This window comes from Thunnus thynnus, chromosome 17, assembly GCF_963924715.1.
Source record: "Thunnus thynnus chromosome 17, fThuThy2.1, whole genome shotgun sequence".
NCBI classification, from domain to species: Eukaryota; Metazoa; Chordata; class Actinopteri; order Scombriformes; family Scombridae; genus Thunnus; species Thunnus thynnus.
In genome coordinates, this window is record NC_089533.1 from 26,177,941 (window position 1) to 26,193,921 (window position 15,981).

Consider the following 15,981-nt stretch of genomic DNA (forward strand, 5'->3'; position numbering starts at 1 on the left):
GGAATTACTGAGAAATAAAAGTTTGATTTACACTTAAGTAAACATTTGTCCTTTATTTGAATATATTTACAAGGAAATTATTAAGTATTATGGACCAATAAGATGAAGCATAACCAAATTATACATACGTGACTTCACTAAATGTTTTTGGATTTATATAAATATATACAGTATCTCTATTTTTCCATTTGCCTTTGTAAAGCCTCTTATACATACAGCAGTAATACAGTATATTTCGTAGTATCACAGCACAGGGTCATGTGAGGTAAGAAGAAGAGTTCTCAGTCTATCTTCTGAGAAAAGTAAAGTAGCCAACGAAGCCTTCCCCTCTTTCCATTTCAAAGAATGAATATCATGAGAGTTAATAGAATGTGATGTGGACACAGAGCCTTTATTTTTTTCAGGGACTTCCTGTTCTCTCTGGTTGCATTTTGAGACTGTGGCAAATTATTTAGCACACATTAAACTCAATAATTCTTGCACCGGTTATCACATTGGACCATTTTAAGAAATGTTGTGGCTCTGTGAGATCTCAGTTACTTTGGTAAGTACAGTGTTATCATGGCTACGAAAATAAAATGCAGGTTCTAATAAACTGTAGTTTTCCTTTAAAAAGCTGTCATTAAATAAAACCAAATACAGAATGGAAACAAATTAATTGTGAGCAAAAGACTGAGGAAAATACATTAGTTACCATAAACATTGTGTTATGTCTTAATACTACTTATCACATAATAACAACAACAATTATATTTTTAAAGGCAGCCTGTGAAGTTTCTGACCACTAGTAATGCTGTAGAGCAATGTTTTTAGAAGGGGGTCCCCATGTTGTTTGTATTGTGCAAAACACGTTTGTTAGACCTCAATGATACACACAGTGTTTTTTGGTGAGTGAATGTAAACATAACTTTTGTTTGTTTAAAAGAAAGTTCCACAGGACCGCTTTAAGAACAATACTTCCTGAGACCAAGAAGGACCCATAAAAGTTTTTTTAAAAAGTAAAAGACCTGAACAACAAAAGACCAAGCAGCAGCTCAAAACAGACACTGAGTAAATAAATAAGTCATTCACATAGTCTTGAAAAAGTTCACCTAAATTATTCTACTTTCTGGTGATAATTACAATATCTCCAACAATAAAAGATACAGCATGCAGGGACAGATTAGACAACCAGTAATACACACATATTCATCGTCATTTCTGTGACTGCATTACCAAATCTGATAAAATTATGGGCAACATTTTATTTTACAGGTCTGTTATTTCCTTAATTTCTTGGAAGTTTCATAGAAAAAAGCCATGTAATTTGGTCTGATTACAGGGAAAGGGACACCATGTGCTGAGACTGTAATTTTTTGTTATTTAAAAGCAGTTGTTGATTTCCAGAGGAATTACTGTGAAAGAAAATTTCCATTTACACTTAAGTAAACATTTGTCCTTTATTTGAATATATTTACAAGGAAATTATTAAGTATTATGGACCAATAAGATAAAGCATAACCAAATTATACATACGTGACTTCACTAAATGTTTTTGGTTTGATATAAATATATATAGTATCTCTACTTTTCCATTTGCCTGTCTGCTTTAATCACTATGTAAAGCCTCTTATACATACAGCAGTAATACAGTATATTTCGTAGTATCACAGCACAGGGTCATGTGAGGTTAGAAGAAGAGTTCTCAGTCTATCTTCTGAGAAAATTAAAGTAGCCAACGAAGCCTTCCCCTCTTTCCAAGAATGAATATCATGAGAGTTAACAGAATGTGACGTGGACACAGAGCCTTTACTTTTTCAGGGACTTCCTGTTCTCTTTGGTTGCATTTTGAGACTGTGGGACTCTATTTAGCACACATTAAACTCAATAATTGTTGCACTAGTTATCACGTTAGACCATTTTCAGCAATGTTGTGGTGTTCCGAGATCTCAATTACTTTGGTTGGTACAGTGTTGTCATTGCTACGAAAATAAGTCACAGGTTTTAATAAATTGTAGTTTTCCTTTAAAAAGCTGTCATTAAATAAAACCAAATACAGAATGGAAACAAATGAATTGTGAGTAACAGATTGAACAAAATAAATTAGATACCATAAATATTATGTTATGTCTTTACACTATTTATCATGTAACAACAACTACAATTATGTCTTTAAAGGCACCCTGTGAAGTTTCTGACCACTAGCAGCACTATGGAGCAATGTTTTTAAAAGGGGGTCCCCATGTTGTTTATATTGTGTACAATAAGTTTGTTAGACCTCAATGATACACACAGTGTTTTTTGGTGAGTGAATGTAAACATAACTTTTGTTTGTTTACAAGAAAGTTTCTTGGGGCCCCTTTAAAAAACATACTTCCTGAGACCAAGAAGGACCCATAAAAGTTTTTTTTTTTAAAGTAAAAGACCTGAACAACAAAAGATCAAACAGCAACTCAAAACAGACACTGAATAAATAAATAAATCATTGAAAATTATTTTAATCATCTAACTCACACAGTCCTGAAAATGTTCACCTAAACTACTGTATTTTCTGGTGATAATTACACTATCTCCAACAATAACAGATATAGCATGCAGGGACAGATTAAACATCCAGTAATACACACAGTGTTTCTATTTCTGCTTAATGATAATGGACACATATTCATCATCATTTCTGTGACTGCATTACCAAATCTGATAAAATTATGGGCAACATTTTATTTTACAGGTCTGTTATTTCCTCACAGGGAAAGGAGACACCATGTTCTCAGACTGTAATTTTTTGTTGTTTAAAAGCAGTTGTTGATTTCCAGAGGAATTACTGAGAAATAAAAGTTCGATTCACACCCAAGTAAACTTAATTCTTCATTTGAATATATTTACTAGGAAATCGAGTATTATGGACCAATAAGATGAAGCATAACCAAATTATGCATCCATGACTTCACTAAATGTTTTGGTTATACATAAATATATACAGTATCTCTATTTTTCCATTTGCCTTTGTAAAGCCTCTTATACATACAGCAGTAATACAGTATATTTCGTAGTATCACAGCACAGGGTCATGTGAGGTAAGAAGAAGAGTTCGCAGTCTATCTTCTGAGAAAAGTAAAGTAGCCAACGAAGCCTTCCCCTCTTTCCATTTCAAAGAATGAATATCATGAGAGTTAATAGAATGTGATGTGGACACACAGCCTTTATTTTTTTCAGGGACTTCCTGTTCTCTTTGGTTGCATTTTGAGACTGTGGGAATTTATTTAGCACACATTAAACTCAATAATTCTTGCACCAGTTATCACATTGGACCATTTTAAGCAATGTTGTGGTGTTCCGAGATCTCAATTACTTTGGTTAGTACAGTGTTGTCATTTCTATGAAAATAAGTCACAGGTTCTAATAAACTGTAGTTTGCTGTCATTAAATAAAAACAAACACGGAATGGAAACAAATGAATTGTGAGTAACAGATTGAAGAAAATAAATTAGATATCATAAACATTGTGTTATGTCTTAATACTACTTATCACATAACAACAACAACAATTATATTTTTAAAGGCAGCCTGTGAAGTTTCTGACCACTAGTAGCGCTATGGAGCAATGTTTATAAAAGGGGGTCCCCATGTTGTTTGTATTGTGTACAATATGTTTGTTAGACCTCAGTGATACACACAGTGTTTTTTGGTGAGTGAATGTAAACATAACTTTTGTTTCACTAGCAAGGACCACACCATCAATGAGATGCGTTTTGATGATTTATTGAGGAAAACAATTAATGTGCATAGTTCTTCCAGTTGCTGACTGAGTTGTGGGGAAGCTTACGGGGAATCCGCCGCAGCACCCGGGCAACAGCAGACCCCCTCAGGACCCTACGAAGGAGAGGAAGAATCATGAAGAAACAGGAAGAGAGAAATAGGGTGGGAGGGAGGGGCGCAGAATACGAGAGCGGAAGAAGCGTAGAGGGTTAGGTGGTATTTATAGGAATGCCGGTAGTGGCGTAATTGAGGTGTGGTCCTGCTCCTGAAACTTCGCTGAATAGCTTCAGTTGTTTACAAGAAAGTTCCATGGGGCCCCTTTTAAGAATCATACTCCCTGAGACCATGAAGGACCCATAAAAGTTTTTTAAAAAGTAAAAAACCTGAACAAGAAAAGACCAAACAGTAACTCAAAACAGACACTGAATAAATAAATACATGAATAATTGAAAATTATATCAATCACCAAACCTGCAAAGTCCCAAAAAACTGGGTAAACCTTACGGTTCACCTGAACTACTGTATTTCTGCCTCTGCAGTTAATCAAATTTCATATACATAATGTTACAAATTAATCATTTATAATTTATTCACATAAGTTATTATTTTAAGCCCAGAAATAACTGACTTGAGCACACACATTATCTCAACTTGTACCTCTGATACCAGCTAAATGAAATTCCATGACTCATGAAAACTTATTCCTGGTTGACCATTTATATGTTTGCTTTATGTCTTGTCCATCTTGACTCTGATGACGACACAGTAGCGTTATTACTCTGTTTGCACTATTAAAGTCTGCAAATCAATCAAAGTGCTTCGGTCTTCTTTTGCTAATTACCAAAACTGGACACCTACCAGATTCAAGCTACATGAAATAAATGTGGACAATGACCAACATGTCATGGCTATTTGAAAAATAGTTAAATCACACAAAATTGAAAAGAAAAATCATGTAAGGTTGCAGCTGAACTCCTTGCTCTCCTTCCCCTCCTCTTTCCTTTCCATGTGGAAAACCTTTCCATCAGGCTGCTTCCTCCACATCAGCTTCATGTCTTTATTCAGGTCGTTGTCCTTCAGTGTCTGACGTAACTGAAAAACACAAACATTCTTTATTAGAGATTGTATGAAGATTAGAAGATTAGAGTTAGTTTCCTGCTCAGCGGAACATAGATTGGATATTTGACCCTGATAAATAATGGGAGGTGCCACTTTATCTCTACAATGAACCCATTTTACCCATTACTGTTCCTCTGATGGTGAAGTAGGTCAGTTAGATAGCCTGGTAAATGTTTTGTTTTCCAAGCTTCACCATGAGGGTTAGGTGAAGTCTTTACAGTTTACTGGCTAGCTTGCATAGTGTGTATTACAGAGCCACCTACTGACTGAGGGGAGATTTGAAACTAAATGCTTTGGCAACAAATGCATACTGTGTTATATGCATGGCTTTACAAGTAAGTAACTTTGGAAATGTCTGATAGCAATGTTGTTAAAAGAAGAAGAGTAGAAAAAAGAAGAAGAACACAAAATATTGTTTTTCCTAATGCACAGTGCTTGAAACTACTACATATTTAAGATGCCCCTGTTAGAGAGTTAGTTGACCAAAAGGAGAAAAAAAATGCCAACCAGCACCTAAAGCTCACAAAATAATTAATAATGAAAGTAAAATTCATTTAAATGTAATTATCTCTTGGTCTTGATTTCTTCACCTGTGGACAGAGTAAGGCTAGCTGAATCCCCCCCACTTCCCGTCTGTATGCAATCTGTACGCAGTTGCAGGTGCCCTGCATTTGTCTCTGCCTCTCAGCCAGAATGCTGGTTTCTCCACTTTCTCCCTGGTCTGTAGACCATACACCGATGATGCCCAACTGTATTTTCACATCATACTTTCCACCCACCTCCTTCCTTTGTCACTTATAAGTTGCCTTCATGACATAAAGAACTGGATGACATCAAACATGGTTGGCGATTTGTTACTGTCCATTGACAGCTGCTCCCCTCCTCTGAGGTCTGCAACCTAGATGTTATCTTTGATTCCACCCTTTCATTTAAACTGCACTTAAAATCCATCACCAAATCTACTTTCTTCCACCTAAGGGACATCTCTAGACTCCATCTATCACTTCCTAACTCCATTGCAGAGACTGGCCAAAAACTCCTTGGGTGCACCCCAGTACATCCAGGGTTCTGACATGCACAAAACCTTGGCAAAAAATCACCCACATGACATTTGAAATTCTCCTCCTCACCTATGAATGTCTTCATAACTTGGCTCCTAAATACCTCTGTAACCTGCTTCACACCCAGACCCCCTTTAGCACTTTGTGCAATGGACTCCTTGCCACTCACACCAGGCTGTGTTTTGTGGGGGCCAGTGTCTTCAGTGATTCTGCTCAGAAAAAAAAGTGCTGGTGCCTCTATGCTCTGGAATACTCTCCTTTCCTTAATCCATCCTTTTCTGTTAAAACTAGTGCAGTACCCATTCAAAATGTGCCTGTTTCAGAACAGGCCGATTGCTTGGCCTCTGGCTGCTTCTTCAATGCATAGAAAAATGAATACAGTTGATGTGAGGTGTGAATGAGTATATACACCAACAACATGAAAGAAACTAACATTCTATTATACAAAGATGTTATAAATGATAAGAACTCTAATAGTAAATAAACATTCTTTTCTCATTTCAAGTATCCTAAAATAAGGGCTGCATTTAAAAATAAACAAATGTGCATCCTAAAATAAAGTGGATCAATCATATTGGGCTCTTAGATCATTCCTATTTTCTGTGCCTTCAGTTCGGATTTGAGTGGGTACGTTTGCTCCAAAGGTTTGTGCTTTGTCTGTAGTGGCGTTTCACAATTGGTCTCAGAGCATATGAGACAAACTGGTTTTGAAGTGCCCGTATAAAGTATTTCCTTTGTTTTACACGTGTAACTATAGTCATTGTGTATTGAGCTCTGAGCATTTCTAAAATGCGGGTGACCTACGCTCAACGGTTCACTTGCCGCTGCTGATCTGCTAAACATGCTGCTCACACTATGTTTGCTCAGAAGATTTGTTCTTTGTCTGTAGTGGTGCTTCACAATTGCTACAGTACCAGACAAATTGGTTTGGAACTACCTGTGGAAGTATTTGCTCCGATTTGTGCATGTACCTACAGTCATTGTGTATTGGGCTCTGAGTGCTTCTAAAAAGCAGCTGACCTACGCTTAACAACGTACCTGAATGCCTCTTGTGTAGTCACTTGCTGCTGATCTGCTAAACATGCAGCAAATGCTACACTTTTTGTCTAGACACAGGGTAAGAGTGTCCATTCTTGATTAAAAGCTGTTTTTGCTGCCTACTTTTCTCTTTTCAGAAAACTTTTCTCTGACTCTGACCTCGTCTCTGGTCTCTCCCTGACATACTGGAGTCAGAAACTTCACCAGTGAGATTAAACAGAGGTTGAACTGTAGAAGCACTTTACAGCCTTCCTTTGGTTGATTCTGCTGCCAATCAAACGTGTCTGCGCTCCAGTTGGCTAGTTTTACTGCCTCTGCTTGTTCTTCTCTCTTGGGCAGTTCAACTGTGCAGGGCACATGCCTTTGTCCCAGTCAGCAAGTCAAAGCCTAGAAGCCCCGCCTTGCTGTGATGTGACGATGTTTATATCAAATAGTCCCTGCTGCACTCAGACGTGAAACTGAGCAGCTTGCTGTTTGCTTGTTTATTCAAAGTTAATTAGACATGTCATGTGTCCAAACAACTTCACACTCTACACTGCAGTTCCTTGGGTCCTCAGCAGTACAGTATAGTTAGATATAGAGATATCTAGACTTAAGACAAGCTTTTTATTCATGTAGATTCTTGCTTGTTTTTTGTCACTGGGTAATATGAAAGGAACTTAAAATTGAATTTAATATTTTTATTGTGATATCTTTTGTCCTTGCTTTTGTTTTGCACCTGGACCTGTGATGATGAGGGAATGTTAAACAATCAACCTTTTTGTGTTTGAATTGCTAAGTAGAATAGCTAAATATCAAAATAATCTTCATACACTAAGCTCATTACCTGTTGCAAGATGGCTTCCGTTGCATCCTCCAGGTTCACAGAGGAATCCTTTGTAGTTACTTTGACTCTCACCACCTGCTGCTTCATTGGCGCTTTTTAAGGAGGAAATATACATTTAAAATGAGTTTTTTTAAGCATTACATGTTAAGTGTCTCTGAAGTACTGATTTAAAAGAATATAAAAACAATGTAATAAGTCTTAAATTTGTAGCTCAAAGCTCACCAATATTGCAGACAAAGAACAATTTAGTATCACAGTTCTTGTCTTCCCATCGACCGTCATGTAAAAGCACACAGGGAGCATTGATGGATTGAGCTGGTTCATTAGTGTTCCATTTTGTGAATGAAGTGGGGCTCCCATCTGACCACTTCCATGAGTCTCTGTAGAGGCCGATCCATGCTATTGAAGTTATAATGCTCTTTATCTGTTCATTCTCAGTTTGGTTCCTCACACTGGCCAGGTCAGTGTAGTGCTCCCTGCAGTAGCTCTGAGCCTCAATCCAGGTCTTGGATTCATTCACGAAGATGAAACTGGAAGAGGCCACTGTTTCTACACTCCCTTGAAATATGTTTCAGCAAAATTGAAAAAGGTTAGCCATGACCATAAATAAATATCTAAACAATGCTACTTTTGAAAACATTTACCATTTTGGTTTCACATTAATTCAAAACAGCAACTGGTCAACATTGTTTACTGTCTAAACAAAGCATAAAGGGTTGACACATTTGAAATAACTCATGGATGTTTTACATAAACCTGCATGAACTGATTTTTTGGTCACTTAGGGGCAGCAGAAACAAGTTGTGGACCCAACACTGACCTATAATCTCCTTTTATGTTGAACTTGTAAGCAAACAGATGCTAATTTATATGTCTCCTTATCTCCACTTATCTAACTCTCACATTCCTGGAGGACATTCATTGAGCGTCTCTGCAAATCAAGCCAAATCTGAATTTGTGTGAGTTAAATGTCCAATCATTGTGTAAATCATGTAAATCATATTTTTTGTCAAAGAAATACATGAAGAATGGTATAACTTTGATAGCTGTGTGGTAATCTATTCAAGACATATTAATTTTTGATTTTATTATATTTTACAACATGTGACAATACTGTCCTCTATTGGTAAGGTTAGTACTTCAAATTGATTTTTTAAATGTTAACAGTTAATGAATGCTTATATGGTAACTATGCAATGGTATTTTTAAAATCACTTAATTTTATCTATTAACCTTGTAGACTATCATACTTTAATAGTTACGTTAGAGAGGTAGTTGTATTGAAAGGATGACGTTTCTGAAATAATAGGAATGTAAAGATATATTTATTTACTATTTATTCAGTTTTATCCAAGCTGCTATACTGAGGATTGCTGCCAAACTGTATTTTGTTATGTATTAATACAATGACAATAAAGAACCTATATATCTATATATGTTACATACATACATATACATATACATATATATATATATAATGTGTGAAGAAATTAGGGTTGAATGTTTTCTTTTATCATGAAATAATCATATTGAATATTTTTATATTATGAAGTAAGAGTTAGGTTGAATTTATATTTGAAATTATGTTTCTGAAAGTTGAATCTAGTCACATAATTGTTGCTTAAACTTTATTTCATTCACAATATTATTAAACTCGTGTTTCACTACTAGATGTTTAGATGGTTTGAGAAAGTTGAATCAATGAAGGTTGAATGTCTAAACATCATTACATTAATATGAATGTTAATGTTTGGTATATTGATAGGAAGGATTAACCTATTATGTAATGAATGTATAATGCTGAACTGTTTTTCTAAATGGTTTTACAATATACAAGGTGATATGAAGTATTCAGACATAGTGACTCTGAAGTGTGAATTTTGCATTTAAACCCAAAACTTAATTCTCCAGCACAGACAAAAAATTATCATTCCATCATCTTATCAACGGTTGATGCTGAATAACGTTAAAATTAAAAGATAATTTCTTTAGAGAGGTTGAGATAGCTTTCCCCTAGCATTCCCCGTCGCAATACTTAAGCCTGGAGTCACACACTTTGAGCCACTATTTCTAAACAATTTTCATTTTATTTTGTTATCATTTAAAGGCCTTATTATACTTTTTCTTTATGATCTCATGCATTATCATGTATCCTCAAGACGTTTAGCTATTCATAAATGTCTTTATTCATCCTAAGAAGTTGTTGTTGTGATTTCTCTGAGCACAGCAAAACAGATGTCACTGCTCTGAAAAGAACTTACAGTTATGAGACTGATTAATTGATCAAATTGAGAATTAAATTTAAGCTTTAATGTTTCCTCTGGACACTTAAGATTTCCCTTTAGGAGGTGGTGCCCATGATGTGAGGTTTTATATTAACTGAAGTAGTAATATTCCTACACAAAGTCACTACCTATGTTTGTTACTCATCAGACTACTGTTGTAAATGTGAAGCTAATGTGTGGTGTGAGGATGAGACAATGGTTCCTGAACTTTCCTTTTGTGTCCATGTAAACATCTCATCAAATGATCAAGCCTTTGATGTAATTTACAATCCCTCTGCTACAGATAGATGTTCTTACTTGACTCTTTCTTGATGATTTACCCAATGTGAATGTGTACATGGGGTTGTTGCATTGCTGGTTGTATGCTTGTTGCTACAAATAAAACTGCTGTTTGAAACCTGCTCTTCAGAGTTTTTCATGCCTGCAAACTTCAGCTTGCCACATTTTTATCAGTGGAAGTAGTGATGGTAGTTATAGTAGTATTTGCTTCTATGACATGTTTTCTTACCGTTGTAGCAGACAAACGGTTTCATCCGTTTGCAAGGCCTATCATTCCATAACCCATCAGCCAGTATTTCTACACAGTTCTCATATCCATCAGTGTTATTGGGTTCACCACCTCTCCACATCCTGAACTCTGCCTCTTTTCCATAATAATCCTCCTTTTCAAATGACCACCTCCAGCTGTTAATATCATCATACAGTCCTATCCAGACATGACCTGTAAAAAATTCTCGTGCAATGTCCACCAGCTTTTTCTGCTCTCCCTCGTTGAAAACCGTGGCCAGGTCCATGTACTTTGACCTGCAGTAGCTCTGGGCTTGAGCCCAAGTCAATGCCCGTTTGACAAGAATGTAGTCATGGGGAAAACAGGCAGGTAGAAAACACAGTCCTGTGATAATGAAAAAAGATATTGATGGCTTTAGCACTGAACATGTGAATGTAAGGGGAAAAAACATATATTTAGTTACCCATTAAACAAGACTGTAAGACATAGAGGCTCAAAAACAGAGGTCCAATTTATCTTATTTATTGTCAAGCCTAATAAAACATTAAATACTACAGACAGGCACTGTTATGTCCATAGCCGATGTGAATTATGGCTGTTAAAGTTTTTTTTAGCAGTGTACAGTGGTGCCATGAATTGATAAATAACTATGCATAGCAGCAATGCGTAGCTATGATGTTGTTGAATTAAAACATTTACAGCGGGAAATTAAACCATCCATCGCTGACATGGAGTCCAGTGTCCCGGGACCTGGTGGACATTCAGCCAAAAGCAAAAATATTACTGCGGGCCTATGAGCTAAGTGAATTGAACTTGGATATTGTGTCAATAGTATTGGTATAGCCACAAAGTAACACACATGCATGCTCTTTCGCCATTTTGTTTTCTAGTGCAGATGATAGCAGAAGTTGCAGTCGGGAGGACAGGGGTGTAAGTGCAAGTGTAGCTGCAGGTAGCCATGGAGAAGTAGTGATCTGACATGCACAATGTGACAGATGTGATAGGCACCGCACTGATGAAATGACTAAAATAAAATACATTTTATGTAACAGATAATGATTCACACACTGTTAAATACAACACAATCATTGTGTTTCTTTTTCCTAATGACTTACACGTTTCACTGTGTTTGTTGACACTGCATGTAATGTACTGGAAGCCACACTCACTGTGGCCACATGACCACGCCCACCCCAACTCCCCTGTCCCGAATTTTCCTTATTTTCATCTGGTCACCCTAAGTGGGAGGGGAGTTAATGTGACTTGTTGTATTTTGGTTGAAATTTGGTCCCAGACATTGGGCTGAAAATAGACATCTCAGAACCAAGTCTATCTGCTGCCACTTTGGTGATTTTTATCAACAACAGAAAACTAAATACTTGCTGCAAAGTGCTGCAATAACAGATTAATGTTTGAAATATAAATAAGTTATTTCAGTTAAACACTCTCCAACCAAAATCGGCACAGAAAAAACCTTTAAAGTGGTTAAAGCAGGAAAGTCAGTAAATCAGTCCGCATGGATCTATTAATTAATTTGGGTTATTGTATCTGCTGTCCACAGCTGCTTTATACTGTATGAAAAGCTTCTTCTTCATGTTCAGTTCCTGCAGCATCTGAAGGCATGGGACAGATATGTAGATAAATCTGCAGCCTCAACTAGAGAGGTGCTGCACCAGAGCACAGTGCCGTTACGCACAGTTGTTCACGGTGTTCATCTTCATTAAATCTCCTGAAAGCAACACCAGGCTGCTATAAAATAACCATACACGATGGCCCACACCTTACTTGTCGGTTATAACTTGATATTCTGCCTGTTTATGTGGGAGACGTCGGTTACCAGGGCTCATCATAGCCTTTTCCAGCTTTCTTTTTCGCAAAAACAGAAACTCACGTTGAAATAGTTTTTGGTGCAAACGCTTCTGCGTAACATTATTTACCAAACTATGTGATCAATTACGAAGTGAGATATATGAGAATTATGGGTGAAATAGCCTCGGTCCAGTGGAATCATATAAATGGCTTCACCAAATATATATATACATATTTTTTATATTGTTGTTATAGTCACTCAACGATGAAAAAAACCTACACCACCTGTCTTTGGCTTCAGATTTCTAGTGATGTGTGTTCATGTCATGGCGCTTTGGAGCAACCGACATTTCAGCTTTTGGTTTGTTGAGCTATCATTATCACATTTAACTGTGATTGGCACAAGTGTTTCAAAGCAATGAGACATGTAATGGGACTGGCTGAGAGATTATTTTATATTCACCACACCCGCTGATCTATAATCAGCCCTTTTGCACATTGTGCTGCTACACATACGTGAACCAAAATAGCAGGTGCACATGGAGCCACCCACACGGTCCATGGACCCAAGACCTACCACACTGTGCTTGTTGTGCTTGCGTGGTTAAAATAGGGGCCCATGTGTTAGGTAGAGATAATAAACTGTTAGTTCCTGATTTGTACTGCAGCCTTCTTTTTCTTTGGTAACCACTAAAAATTACCTTATTGTAAAGTGTGTCAAAGAAATACAAACATTTAATTATACTAACCTGATAAGACCACAATAATAAAAGTCTTCCCCTCCATGGCAATAATGGTGCTTTCTTTTACTGTTCTGTCATTACACTGTAAGAGAAATTATAAGAGCATGATTATTGACAAACTACTCAACAAACAACATTGTCTTGCTTTGGCTGTTTTGCCAAGAACTGGTTTCATACATATTTGTCTGATGGAATACACACAAGCTGTAGTGATGGTCTAAAACCAACCTCCCTAGGGATAAATAACGGGGTACCACAAGGGTCTGTGCTAGGCCTTTTACTATTAACTCTCTACATAAAAATATTGTCACTCCAAAACAGACTTATCCATATTTATGCAGATATTTATGCAGTCTACAGGCATTTGGTTATTCTTCAACTCAAGCCATATCTAGATTACAATCTGCCTTTAAAATTCTTCAGATATCTCTGCATTAACTCAATCTTGTACTGACAAGACAAAACATGTTTTATTCTCAAGAACCCATAATTCCAGTTTGCATATACCTGCCATCCAAACACTTTATGGTACTGAAATTGAAATTGTCCAATCTTATAAATGCCAGGGAATTTGGATTAGTAGTAGAATAGTAGTCTCACTTTCAAACTGCATGTGGAGCAACAGGCAGAGAAACTAACGATAAAAATGGGGTTCTAATATCAGAATATTCAGAATTTTCTGTCTTGAGAACAGGAAAATGATTGTACAGTCAACCATCATGTCTGTCTTTGACAATGGAGAAATAATTTATTCTCATGCTGCTTGCTCTACCTTAAAACAGCTTGACGCAGTTTATCATTGTGTTGTGTGTTTCATTACAAGAGATAAATGTCATAAACATAACTGATATGAAAAAGTAGGCTGGTCCTCACTAGCAACAAGAAGAAAACTACATTCCATCATTTTTATTTATAAAGGTCTCTTGCAAAAGCTGCCTCAGTATATCACTTCTCTTCTCCACCTCAAAACCACTGGTCACCAGAACAGATCTCAGGACTGTTTAGTTACCCCTTTGGCTAATGTAAGACTTTACCCTAGAGTTTATTTAGTGATGTCTGTGTTTGTTTCTGATGCTGTATATGCTTTGGTCTGGATATGTGTGGTGAATGTCTTTGTGCTTTTGCTACGTCTGGCTATGCTTGTTTTCTTTCTCCCTGTTGTACTCTAAAGAAATCTTCATCTCAGTGAGACTAAATCAAGTTTATATATACATGACACAGTTGTAGTTGCTATGTTTATAAGACCACATCTACACGAGCTTCAACGGGAATCTAGATGGGCTTGTTTATAATGTGTCATACTGGAGTTACTGGAGTTAATTCTTACTCAGCCAATACTGACCCAAAACTTCACCATTCGCTCTCTGTCTCCACTGTATGTTAGAAGTAAGTTTCTTACAGTATCACTGACTATGTGCAGATAATGGGAGAATTGGTTAGAATTTTAAGGTAGATTGTCAATATAAAGATGTAAATCTGGAACAAATCTTGCTCATAATCTGATCTATTATAATAATTAGAAAGATCTTGAGTTAAGGGGGAAAAACACACTTTTTTCCTGGGAAGTTCTTCATCAAAATCATTGAATCTCCTTCCTTTTAATTATTTTACAAAACATGTGCATCAAAGCCATTGTCTTGTGCTGACTGGGACAGAAACAGCCCAGTTACTGCTGGGTCTCAACAAGTTAAACCTTATGCTGTACACTTTTCTAATATATTTTTCTGATTCTGTTGTCAGATAAATGATTAAGTGCAAAATAAAGTTTTGATCGTACCACATTAATAGCACCTGTCAACCAAGTCAAATTGCGTAAAACTCAAGCTGCCTTTTGGAGAGGCCTGGTTTAATTTTCCATGATTTGGGGTATTAAAATTGCCAATTTACAGTAATGTCGATGGAGAGCCAAAACAGTGAGGAAAAGTTAGATACATTGTTTCGGCCAATTAAAGACATATAACACAATCTAGTTCTCCAGTATCACTCTGCAAATATACATTTAGCATTTTGTCAGTAACATTAAATTTATATTTGCAGATTTGTGCATTACATGGTCATGTTTCGATTAAATTAATTTGATGTCTTCATTTTATGTCAGAATATTATATTATTATACTAGATGTTAGTACAGTACAGTAAATTGCTTTTAATATCTGCTGAAATGTAAATAAAATTAACTTTTGAATTGCAAAACTGCACTTTGTCAACATTAAATATTTTTGTAATGAGTAATATTACCAGTAGCTGAATCAAATAAAATCTATGTTTCAAAGATTCTTTCAAAGAAGTGATGTCTTACCTTTGATGTGAGAGTAAATGCAAACCCAACAATGATGAAGTTACAGTGTGAAAGTGCAGTGATATTCTGCAGTCCTTTGTTGTAATCCTCAATTTGTATTTGATGCAAAAACATTGATGAGCATATTTGCATTGTATGACAAAGAGACACAAAATCCAAATAAAATCCAAATAATGAGCCCAACTATTTAGCAGAGAATAATAAGTAATCAAAATACAAATTAACACTATGAATATGTGGGTTGGTGAAGAATGTCTATTAATTACTGTTTAAAGTGATAATAATGGTTGCTGTGAAGCTATATTTTAAAAGAATGCCACCAACATTTGCATGCAGAGAATCAAATTTGAATGAAAGCACAAAGCAGGACTGTAGGTGGTCAAGCGCAACAAACAAGCAGAGCGAGTAGCAAACATACTGTGGAACTCCAAAACAACTGATTGCTGTTTCCAGTTTAAACAATTTATAATGTAGAAGACAGTAATCCAAACAGAAAAGACCAAGCTTAACAAAACAGAAAGAGGAAAAAAGAAAGAGAACATGTTTTTGAAGTGA